A 12,207-nucleotide genomic window follows, 5' to 3' on the forward strand; every position below is an offset into this window, starting at 1 on the left:
GAGCTGAGAATTCACAAGAGAAGTGAGTGTTAAAGGTGTGTGAGATGTGGTGGGGAGTGGTATGGCGAGTACAGGTACACGACCCCGGGAGATCTTGTCGCGTCCACCCAGCTGCCCTCACCACCACCAGCCACCACCACACTCACCACCCCTCAACACCACCACACTCACCACCCCTCACCACCACACTCACCACCCCTCACCACCACACTCACCACCACCACACCACCCCTCACACCACCACCACCACCACACTCACCACCCCTCAACACCCTCACCACCACACTCACCACCACCACCACCACACCACCCCTCACCACCACCACACTCAACTCTCTTTTGAATTAATGGTTCATTTCTTTTAAATTATCACGACGAATTATTGAGTCGATATCTTACTCTACTGTTATAGGATTATTCACCCCTCCCCTGGATTATCATGTCGAATTAGTGTCGTTACTTGGATTATCATATCGGATTAGTCTAGTTACTTGGATTAGCAAGTCAGAATAGGTTAAGTTAGGTTAAACAAAACACATGCAATGAAACGCGTGGCTAGGTTACACATGCCCTGAAACGCGTGGTTTTTCTCACATGAAGCGAGTCCTTCACATTAGCCGGGTCTCGCTAAGTTATTCCTGAGGTAACTTTCGCTTTTACCTTATTAACTGGCGACTGGGAATAATGCTAAGAGAGGTATAAAAAGGGCGTATACCCGAGTAGAAATGGTGAAGGAGGGAGGGAGGGAATGAGGGAGGGAGTGAGGGAGGGAGGGAGGGAGGGAGGGAGGGAGGGAGGGGTAGTGGTGAGTGAGTGAGTGAGTGAGTGGGGGCAGCGAGCGAGTGGGCCGTGGTGAAGGTTACCTGCCCAGGCCTCTCACACCTGCCCGTATTTTCCTCATTATTCCCTCACAGGTAACCATGAGATTCACACAACTACCTGTATACACCTGGAGCATGGAGGAATATGAGGGTAGGAGTTGGTTTCGGTCGTAGATTTAGACCGAAAGAGAGACAATTGAGGGAGATGATATGAGAGACGGCCAACACCCTGCCTCCCTCCTCTCTCCCTCCCTTGTACCTTGCTTCACGCCCACCACACCACACTAACGATACCTTTGCCTGATGATTAGTAGGAGGAGGAGGAGAAGGTGTTAGTAGTTAGAGTTGTGGTATGTTGGGGGTATATGTGTAAGAGGCTCGTACACACACACACACACACACACACACACACATACACACACACACACACACACACACACACACACACACACACACACACACACACACACAGCCTCCGTCCCTCACTCTGTAGTTATGAAGACGTAACCACCACGCCAGGTCGAGTTTCTGTGATGGTGTTGGTGGTGGTGATAGTGATGGTGATGGTGGTGGTGATAGTGATGGTGATAGTGATGGTGATGATGATGATGATGATGATGATGATGATGATGATGATGATGATGATGATGGTCAACAAATACAGTCTTGGTGCAATATTGTGAGGGAGGTGTAGGAATGTGTTAGATTTAATGAGGGAGGAAGAGGGAGGGAGGAGAGTGAGGAGGTGAGGAGAGGGACGCAGGTGAGAGAAGATAATGGGGCTTTAAAGACAGGTGTTTTAATGGGGGCGGGGGGGGGGTAGGGGGTCGCTAGTAACACACACACACACACACACACACACACACACACACACACAGCCAGACATTTAAACGATAAAACAAAAGAACAGAAAAACGTATTCAACAAAAATGAAATAAATCGAATTATTTCACTATTTATTAAGACTCTTTGGATAACTCCTTAATGCATCGTTCAAGTCTCCAGAAATGAGAGACTTGTTTATTCCTAAGTTGCTGGTCTATCATTGGCTGATTTCTCGCCGGTAACCACTACTCGAAGGTTGGCTGTCTCGTTACTGGACTGTGATTGGTCGGTTTCTTGTTTATCATCTTGCTAGTTGGCTTCATATTGGTTGACTCTCTCTCTCTTTCTCTCTCTCGTATTAGCCATCTGCACAACCCATCAAGGTGTAGCAATGTTCTCTAGGGCCACCACCTGTCACTTGATTGGTTTATTGGTTACCAGCTGTCACCTAATTGGTTCTTTGGCCATTAACTGCCCCAGCTCGTTTACTCTATCACCTGATTGGCTGAAATGTTAACCGAGAGGTCACCTGAATGGCTACTCTGTTCATCAATAGGTCACCTTGTGTTCTTATTGGCTAAAATGTTATCCAGGAGGTCACCTGATTGGCTACGCTGTGTCAACTGGTAAATCATCCTACGATCTGATTGGTCCGAGCCACTCTCACTTCATAAAGGAGATACTTTGACATTTAAACAACCTAAAAAATAAGACATTATGCACATAAAAAAAAAAGCAAGACATTAAATATGGTAGACATTCTCAAAAGTTCGTAAGTAAAACAATGTCATAATAATATCTGGTTAACTTTACCTCAAAACAACAAACTTAGTCAGACACCTTGACTGGTAAAATTAACATTGTAAATAGCCCGTAAAGGTATCCTGTATGTAAAAATCTATCTCGTAAATAAATCTGCTACGTGAACTCATCTAGCTTAGGTAGAGTCTCAGTGTAATTATGTCGCCATATTTATGATTTTCGTTGTGTTTCAGCGTACATAGGTCGGTGAGTTAGTGTCTTACAACACCACTTACGAGACAAAGTTTAACATTAAGCTCCGAGAATACAGAGTCATGTCACTACGTACTCTAAAGTCGGGTTACAAGGCTGGTTTTTCTTGCCGACACACACACACTCACACGACATCAAGTTCTGTTTATCATAAAAAACAACAACGTATCAACTAAGGTCTTATCTAGTTTTTTATTAATTAAATGTCAACACAAGAGAGAAGGTAGAACTTTCATTACACAACAACACAACCCGGAATTACGCATATATACAGGGTGTAAGACAAGGCGGCGTTTATACTAGAACTGGCAACTCATCCTCGGGGGGGAGCCTCACCGGATAATAGTTTCTGGAACTTTCGATGATCAGAAAACATTGTTGGATAATCTGAATAATAATAGTAGTAATAATAATAATACCTTACTGAAATGTATCTCGTTTTAATGGCTGTCAAGATTTTTAAATTAACACACAATCACTAATAATTACCCCAAATATATTCTAGATTTATCTAACACTCGGAACATCATGTGTGTGTGTGAATAAACAAATTTACCCCTCACCCCGACAACATGTTGTGCCAGACGCGGTAAAAATATTCAAAACTTTTCTTTCCACTTCGTCATTGTCCTGAACACCTTGGAAAGCCCTGTCTCATGGTGAGTGAGAAAGAGGGGTGAGGGGGTAGGTAAGCCTCCATCATCCAACACACACACACACACACACACACACACACATTAATCTTACCAAACGTGTTTTTGTACCAGAATTGAGTCTTATTATAGCAGGTTCCTCCACCCACCAGTTCAACCCACCCCAGCCCACCCCACCATCTCTCCCTCTAACTGCTGAACAAGACAAATATCTTCATATCGTCGTTTAAATCAACAAATTCACTTTTTTATTCACACATTTATCATAACCATTCCTCTATCGTCCTATTTATACTCCATCTCCGTTATATATTAAGTAAATTCGTCTTATTTACAATATCTTCAGCCCGGTTATCGTATCTAACACACTCGTATATAATAAACTACCCAACAAACTATTAATCTTACGATATATCAGTTAAGAGAGAGACAGCAGGCACTTGGAACCATCTTGGAGGCAGTCGGTTAAAGCCTTTATTGACTTTAAGATGAAACGCCATCACCATCTACAGAACTAATGTTTACACAGGCCGTGTTGCCATCTATCGGCTATTGGGAACACCACAACCTCTGACGACAGAACTATTGGTATTCTTAGAAGCTAGCACTCTCTCTCTCTCTCTCTCTCTCTCTCTCTCTCTCTCTTTCTAATAACGTACCCAATGTGTGCCCCAGCATGATACGTAAAGCAGCATATAAACCTGTGTATTTACCACGACGCTACACCCACACAGCCACTACACTACACTTCACTAAACATAAAACGTCTCCGCGTCACTTTGGACAAAATCCCACCTTACCTAATCTGACCTGACCTAACCAAATCAAATCAAATCAAACCACACAGAACCTAACCTAACCTAGCTTTACCTAACCTAACCTGAAGAGATGGGACTTTGTCCAATATTTCAGTTTTAGTGAAGTTTTGTCCAGTGATACTTTTATTGTCGCTGGTAAATTGTCCAGATGGTATTTTTGTCCGCGCATGAGGAGAAAGCCCTTGGGTGAGACGCTCGTCACGCTCCTTGCTTAGTGCAGTATTGTCCCTGAGCTCACACACACGCACACATACACTGACACAACACCGCACAATCTGTGTTGACCAGCTGGACGGAGACAAGACGGTAAACACTACCATCTGGCGTCCGTCACGATTCTCAGATGAAACTTATATACGATAAATTTTCCTGCTGAGTTAATTACCCCAAACGTCCGACTTTCCTGACTTAACTGATAAGTTATTTGTTTTCGAGCGTAATTTTGTATTTATTAAGTCACCCTTGCTAATTAGGGATGAGATAACGAATCTAAATTATTACAAGTTAAGGTAATATCAAATTTATTCTATCTCTCTCTCTCTCTTGTTTTGTTATTGAGTCTCTTTAATATAGTAAGTTTATAATCCCTTTTTCACTGTCGTATCTTGAATAATTCTTCGACCTGAGTTGAAGTTGGTCTCAGAGAAACCTCTTATAAAGCAACACGCGTTCTCTATCTTTACCTTGCATGGCTTACTTAACTATTCTTTGCTTCAACCAAACACTTCCCCCTTTCAACTACATCATCGCGTGGTTGACATTCACGCAACAATACACAATATCCTCATTTTTGTAAACAACTAAAGTATATAATTATTTACTATTTCAATTTTATTATCGTAAAAAAACAAGAGAATGTGTATTTTTTTATAAGGTTACCATCAGAGGACTTAACAAACACTCCGCTGTGTTAATGTTTGGCCGCCAAACAAAACCTGAAACTGAGGTTATTTTTTCTTGACTAAAATTGGACTCGACCTTGTATACCTCCGCCCATGAGACTGCCGTAGGCTATGGGCGTAGACCATCTCTGCCGCGTGTTATACCGATGTACGTTCATACTATATGGGCGTGACGTGGCGGCCGTGACGTGGGCGGGGGTAGCGTGGGCATATGGTAAAACCCGCGACGCACTTTAGGACCGTGACGAGGGTGGGTATAGGGGGTCATTACCTGTGTGACGCACTACATGGGCGGGCATATCGTGGGCAGCAGCAACGTGGGCGTGGGTTAAATATTAGTGTATGTGTGTGTGTGTGTGTGTGTGTGTGTGTGTGTGTGTGTGTGTGTGTGTGTGTGTGAAACTGGAGGGAGTGTGGGCGTAAGCCTTAACCTTTGTGGTTCATGAATACAACCACGGAGGCAAGTTTTGTAGATCTCTCTCTCTCTCTCTCTCAGTACAAGTTAGTAAGGTGTGCTACGTCTAATCAACCTTTTTGTATCGTGTTTTTCTGTAATTAACGTATAAGCGGCGTTACATCTATCACATCCAGAGTAATTACACGTTATTTACAACCTTCAATTATGGGTTTGTAATTAAGAAGGTAATTATTTTTTAATTATCAGACCTCTCTCCTCCTCCTCCTCCTTCCCCTTCTCCTCCCCCACCTTATCCTCTTCTTCCTTCTCCTCCCTCTGCTCTTACCTCCTCCTTCTTCGTCTTCTTCCTCCTCTCTCTCTCTAACGATGGCAGATGCGGTGGTAAAGTCAAATCATTTATCACCGTTCGCTCGTAATGATGACATAACACGTATTCAAGTACTCGTATACTTTCTCCTTTTTCTTGAACTAGAGCAAAAAGATATCCCGTGATGAGATAGATAGACAGATAATGAACACACACGCAGAGGGAGGCAAGGTGTCATGTCTGGTGAGTGAGTGCGACAAGTACAGTACCTCGGGGAAGAAACTGGGTCATGTCTTTGTCTTGATAGCCTCGAGACTGCCTGAAACACACACACACACACACACACACACACACACACACACAGGAACATCATAAATAAAACCTTTGCATCCTAAGAGTCCTGCAAGTCCTCTCGTTTAGGATCGCCAAGGACACCCGCCTCCCCACTTGTCCTCATTTATAAACTTGAACAATTTGGAGTCCCTCAAGGTGGAGTCTTGTCTCCTGCCACCATGACCGACCAACGGCGTCCCTCATTATTCCTCCGACCAGTTACGTCACGTTCGTTGGGCGCCACGTCACACAAATGTTCCTCTTGGACACTTTCTCCCGCACTGATGATCCTTTAGAGCACGAACACCTGGTCTCTGAGTGTAGGATAACTCCCCCTCCCTCCCCTCACACACACACACACACACACACACACACACACACACACACACACACACACACGAGTTAAGGACAATCCCGCAAGTGGAGTTATCTGGGTCTTCCCCCTTTCACCCCTAATACCCCTATCTTCACCCCCCGCCCTCTTACCCGCACGCCCTTGACCAGGGAAAGTGGCACGAGTTGGTGGCGGACGCTTCGTGATGTGGCACAGTTCGGGCGGATACCCCTGGCCCCGTCTGCCACCTCTACTGTGAACCCAAAACGTAGGAAGAGTTTCAGGGCATGAGGCAGGTGTGGGGTACGCGGGTATCTGTGTCAGGGCATTAAAAATCGTCGTCAGATACTGGTCAGATTACAGACATTTACTTATCTGATGTAACCTGGGATGATTCTGGCCATCTGTACAACTTCACAGAGAGATAGATCAGTTTCCGGGCGCTTCAAAACGATACGACTAATTGCTTCAGGGTGTTTCAGTGCCATTAAAGTACCTGTTTCGGGGTGTTTCAGTGCCATTAAAGTACCTGTTTCGGGGTGTTTCCGTGCCATTAAAGTACCTGTTTCGGGGTGTTTCCGTGCCATTAGAATATCTGTTTCAGGATGTTTCAAAACCTAGACGGCAAATGCTCACCGTCATATCACAATACAACGCCAGAGAGCGAGGATGAGTCTGGGTGTTCTGAATACATAAGAGATGCTTTGGGGCCATCCTGAAGTGTGTGGCTCTTCTAGGATATGTGTAACCTGAGCTCTCTCTCTCTCTCTCTCTCTCTCTCTCTCTCTCTCTGTCTCATGACTGTGTGGGGGCGGGGGAAAAAAAAACAAGGTTTTCTGCCTTACTGAACCAGTCCAATCCAGCCACTGCACACCACCACCACCATTACCACACTACACCATACCACTACATCACCACTCCACTACATCACCACACCACACCACAAATATCACACCCACAACACCACTCTACCACATAAACATATCACCACACCTGCACATACCCATGACACCTCTACTTTTCTTTCTTCTCCTCCTGTTACTGTCGTCTGGCTGTCACTTGCCAAGCAGACAGGTTGGGGGAGCATCACCCAACCAGCAATACCGTCTCTTTCACCTCCAGACAGTGAAAGTGACAGTCCCAGCAGTGATCTTGACCCGTCCTAGCGACAGTAAGGGGGAGGTGTTGGGGAGAATGGGTGGTAAGGGGGAGGTGTTGGGGAGAAGGGGTGGTAAGGGGGAGGTGTTGGAGAGAAGGGGTGGTAAGGGGAGGAGAAAGGGTGGTTAAAAGGGAGGTGAGAGGAAACCGATGGAAAAGCAGGACAATAGAACACGGGAATAAGGAAAATATGATAACATTTCAAGGGAGGAATTTCGTAAGAGGAAAAAAGGACAAAGGGAGAAGAGAAGAACAGACTGGAATGGAAAAACTGTGAGTCACTTGAACATTTTTTTGTGTCTCATGAAAGTAAAAGTCACTGAACTCGTTGGATAATGTCTGTGGGGCCAGCCACATGTCTGTCTGTGTGTCTATTATTGCCTACTTATGAGAGAGGGGTTATAGTTTATCTGTGGGGCCAGCCATATATCTGTGAAAGAAAAAGAGACAAAAAGACAGACAGACAAACAGACAGTCTTATACGTGTTTGCCTGAGAATCCGCCATACAAAGTTTTCACAAAGAGAGAGAGAGAGAGAGAGAGAGAGAGAGAGAGAGAGAGAGAGACTGGCAACATTACCTACTTCTGGGCGGCTCCAAATATGCACCGGATGAGAAGAAAAAAAACACACAAAACTAGGCCAGAAGGAAATTATCTGCTCCCTGCATTCCACTCTCCTAAGGCCACTTTCCCTTAAAAGTCTTCCACTCTCACTTTCACCGTCAGCTTCAGGTGTGGAGGAGAGAGCGGGAGAGGTGAGGAGGAGACATGAGGAAGGGGGACGATAGGTGGGATAAGGAGGTTAAGAGAAAATAGGTGAGATAGAGAAGTGAAGGGGGAGAGAAGAAGGGGAGAGAAGAAGGGGGAGAGAAGAAGGGGGAGAGGAGAAGTGGGATAGAGAAGTGAAAGGAGAAGATGGATGGAGTGAGGAAAGGTGAGGAGAAGAAATGGGTGGAGGAAGGTATGGGGAGGGGGAAAGGGAGGGTGGGAGGGAGGAGAGAGGGTCGTATAGGGAGGGGTGGGTAGTGTGGAGGGGAGGAAGACCCTATTACGGGCATGAGGTGTACCGACCAACACCTGCTGTACTAACCATGTAATACAGGTAATAGGGACACCAATTTAAACACCCATTTCTCCATGAACCCCGAAACATACACTAAAACAGGGTCACGTAATAGATACCTGACCAACAGACCTATAACATACCCCGAGACGTGTAGCGAAGCTGGAAATAAGGGCCGTAGAAATCTGCCCTGAAATTAGTGACTTTTAATAGATCATCAGATAACACCTTGGACCTAATGTGACTTGTTTTTTTTTTCTTTTTTTTTTCTGTCATCTTAAGTTGTTGTTCTCGTGTGTGTGTTATAAAGTCAACCCGCTACGCTTATTGTGGTTCCCTTGGTCAAATCGGCTTCCTGTTTACCATTGTTTATTACCTGCACTGTCTAGGTACATTGTTTATATACCTGCACTGTCTAGGTACATTGTTTATATACCTGCACTGTTTATATACTTCCTGAATCAATGTGAACTTGTATTACGATTTTGTTGAATAAATATCTATTACGATATCTATCTTTTTATCTTTTTTTTTACGGGAATTAGCCCACCCGGGCACAGGTCAAACGACCCACAATGACAATTCTCCGGAAGACTTTTAAGCCGCATCTAATGTCGCCGACAACACCGAGTAGAATGTCAGGAGTCACTTTCCATTGTCACCCGAGATTATTAAAGCCTCAGGCTGTCAACTCCTGTGGTCATTCTACAGTAGGTCAAGCGAGGTCTGACGTCACCACAAAACCCCTAATTAACCCCACCAACATCACCTGTACAACACAAATCATCAGGAATTAAGAAATAACCTTTACATTATGTTTCGTCAAAGGTCGGAAATTGTAAAAGTGAGCACCGAGGTGAACACCAAATTGTCTTGAGTTTTCCTTTAAATTATAGATATTTGGCCGTTTTCTTTAGTCTAACGCAATATTTCACGACCTGAGAATATAACTTTATTTTCTCTACTAAATCGTTGCAAGTGAACGTACACACTAAATAATAAATACAAATGAAATTAAATACGAAATGACTCTAAAACGTACATAACCGCAGTAAAAAATACCTATTAATATTAATAAATTGTCTCGTGTAAACTTATTCATGAGAAGTTAATATAATCAAACCATAAATAATATAATACTGACAATATTATCAACCTGGTGTAAATATCGATTAATCTGTACTCACCAAGGACGACCCCGCTGTGAACTGGTCCCTAGATGTTCCAATCACATCTCTTCTCACAGTAGCTAATGAAATCAACCAATCAGAAGCTGTGGTTAACTAGAGACTCTCCACTGGCTCTATTAACGACACACCACACTAAAATCACCATTACAGTAACAGTCTCACTTAGGAAAGATAATTTTATAGTTATTTAGTTGCGACCCGACACCTCCCACCTCACCTTGTTGACGCAGAACTTGGCGGCTACTTAGTTATATTTTCCTCTTAATTACGCTTCTGTCTTTATCGTAAGTATTTTGTCACAGCTATTCACACATGGATTGGTTTTGTTAGTTATTATACTGAGGGTTCGTAAAAAACATAACATTTCACACTATTTCACCATAAATTATATCGTTTGTGGACACCGACTCACATCGCCTGTACTGTTTACGTCTGGACGTTTTAAAAAGCCAAGGGTGTAACATTTTTATAACTTTATATAACAATTATTTTATAATTTGTATAATATTCTATCCTTCCCTCTCTACAGGTAGATAATATATAAAACAATGAAACCATAAGATTAAAAGAAAATACAACTGTTTAATTTGTTTTGTAGAAGTGTGAGTACAGCCAATGCATCTTTCGAAAACGTATGTTAGCTGATAGAACATTTAAGCTATTATTATTATTATTATTATTATTATTATTCATAGTCCTACACTATACTTCTCTAAAAACTTTCCTAATACGCCCTCCACCACTCACCCACGCCCTCACCCTCACCCTACACCCACGCCCACACCCACGCTCACCCCACACTCAAATAAGCGACCAGGAAGAAAGACTCTTGGCACCATAAGAGGGTATAGCTCTCACCATCTGATCTTTCCCTCCTTCGCCCACACGCCCTCATGGCCACACGCCCCCAAGACCTCACGCCCACGAGGTTGCGGTCTCTCACCCAAGAAGCAGCTTTCCTCCGCCCATAACTCATGTATATTTACCACCTCATAACCTCACACCCTCATAACCTCACACCCACATAACCTCACATCCTCATAACCTCACACCCACATAGCCTCACACCCACCTAACCTCACACCCTCATAACCTCACACCCACATAACCTCACACCCTCATAACCTCGCACCCTCATAACCTCACACCCTCATAACCTCACACCCTCATAACCTCACATCCTCATAACCTCACACCCACATAACCTCACATCCTCATAACCTCACACCCACATAGCCTCACACCCACATAACCTCACACCTCATAACCTCACACCCACATAACCTCACACCCTCATAACCTCGCACCCTCATAACCTCACACCCTCACCTCACACCCTCATAACCTCACACCTCATAACCTCACACCCACATAACCTCGCACCCTCATAACCTCACACCCATAACCTCACACCCTAACCTCACACCTCACACACCCACATAACCTCACATCCTCATAACCTCACACCCTCATAACCTCACACCCACATAACCTCACACCCTCATAACCTCACACCCACATAACCTCGCTCCCTTATAAACTCACACCCACATATCACATAGACCCACAACCCATGATACCGTCACACACACACGGGAGCAGTAGGGGTGGTGTTGGCTGAGGTGCCTTAGGGCTGGGTACTTGACCGTCCCTCTTTCTTTACCAGGATGGCTCAGGGGGTGGAGGACCTTTAGATGGGTACTCCTCCACCTCCCCCTGGGGGCTAGGGATGGAGGAGGAGTGTAGGAGGGAGCGCCAGTGTAGGCAGAAGACATGTGGTGAACGTTCGCCAGGCGTGTGTTTATGATAAACGTATTAACTGCTTCTGCTGACGATGTTTTTTATGGCACTTTCGTCTGGCGTAGCTTCTGTTAGCCTGTTATTGTTTTAAGTGAACGCCAGACGATGTTGACTTTTCGTGCTGGTGATGTTTTATATAAGTGGGTGTTAGCAGAGGCGGGATGAGTCAACACGGGCGAAACTTTCACTCACGATAACAACAATGGGAGTTGATTTGTTCAGTAAGTCATGTCAAGATTCTCAGAGGGTCGTAAGTAAAAAATCTTAGAGGGTCGTAAGTCAGGTCAAGATTCTCAGAAGGTTGTAATTCAGGTCAAGATTATCAGAGGGTCGCACTTCAAGTCATTAACCTCCTAGCTGGTGTTGTAGGAACGTGTGTACCTGCCTGATCCAGTCTATGATAAAGCCTCAGAGGGTCGTGTAGGAGTGGTGCAGGTGGAGGAGGAGGAGGAGGAGAAGGCGTTTGGATCAAGGGATTCGTAGAAAAGAAAGGTTGAATTCCATAAGAAGAAGAGGAGAAAGAGGAGGAGGTGAAGGTGAAGAAGGAGGAGGAGGAGGAGGAGGAGGAGGA

General features: G+C 44.5%; 1 protein-coding gene across 1 annotated transcript in view; it reads left to right on the top strand.

The window, feature by feature from the left end:
* The window catches only part of LOC121865067 (neurogenic locus notch homolog protein 1-like), a 32,120-nt gene that overhangs the window by 567 nt on the left and 19,346 nt on the right, over positions 1–12,207 (top strand). The window lies entirely within an intron of this gene.

The sequence above is a fragment of the Homarus americanus genome, unplaced genomic scaffold, assembly GCF_018991925.1.
Source record: "Homarus americanus isolate GMGI-L3 unplaced genomic scaffold, GMGI_Hamer_2.0 scaffold2539, whole genome shotgun sequence".
NCBI lineage: Eukaryota > Metazoa > Arthropoda > Malacostraca > Decapoda > Nephropidae > Homarus > Homarus americanus.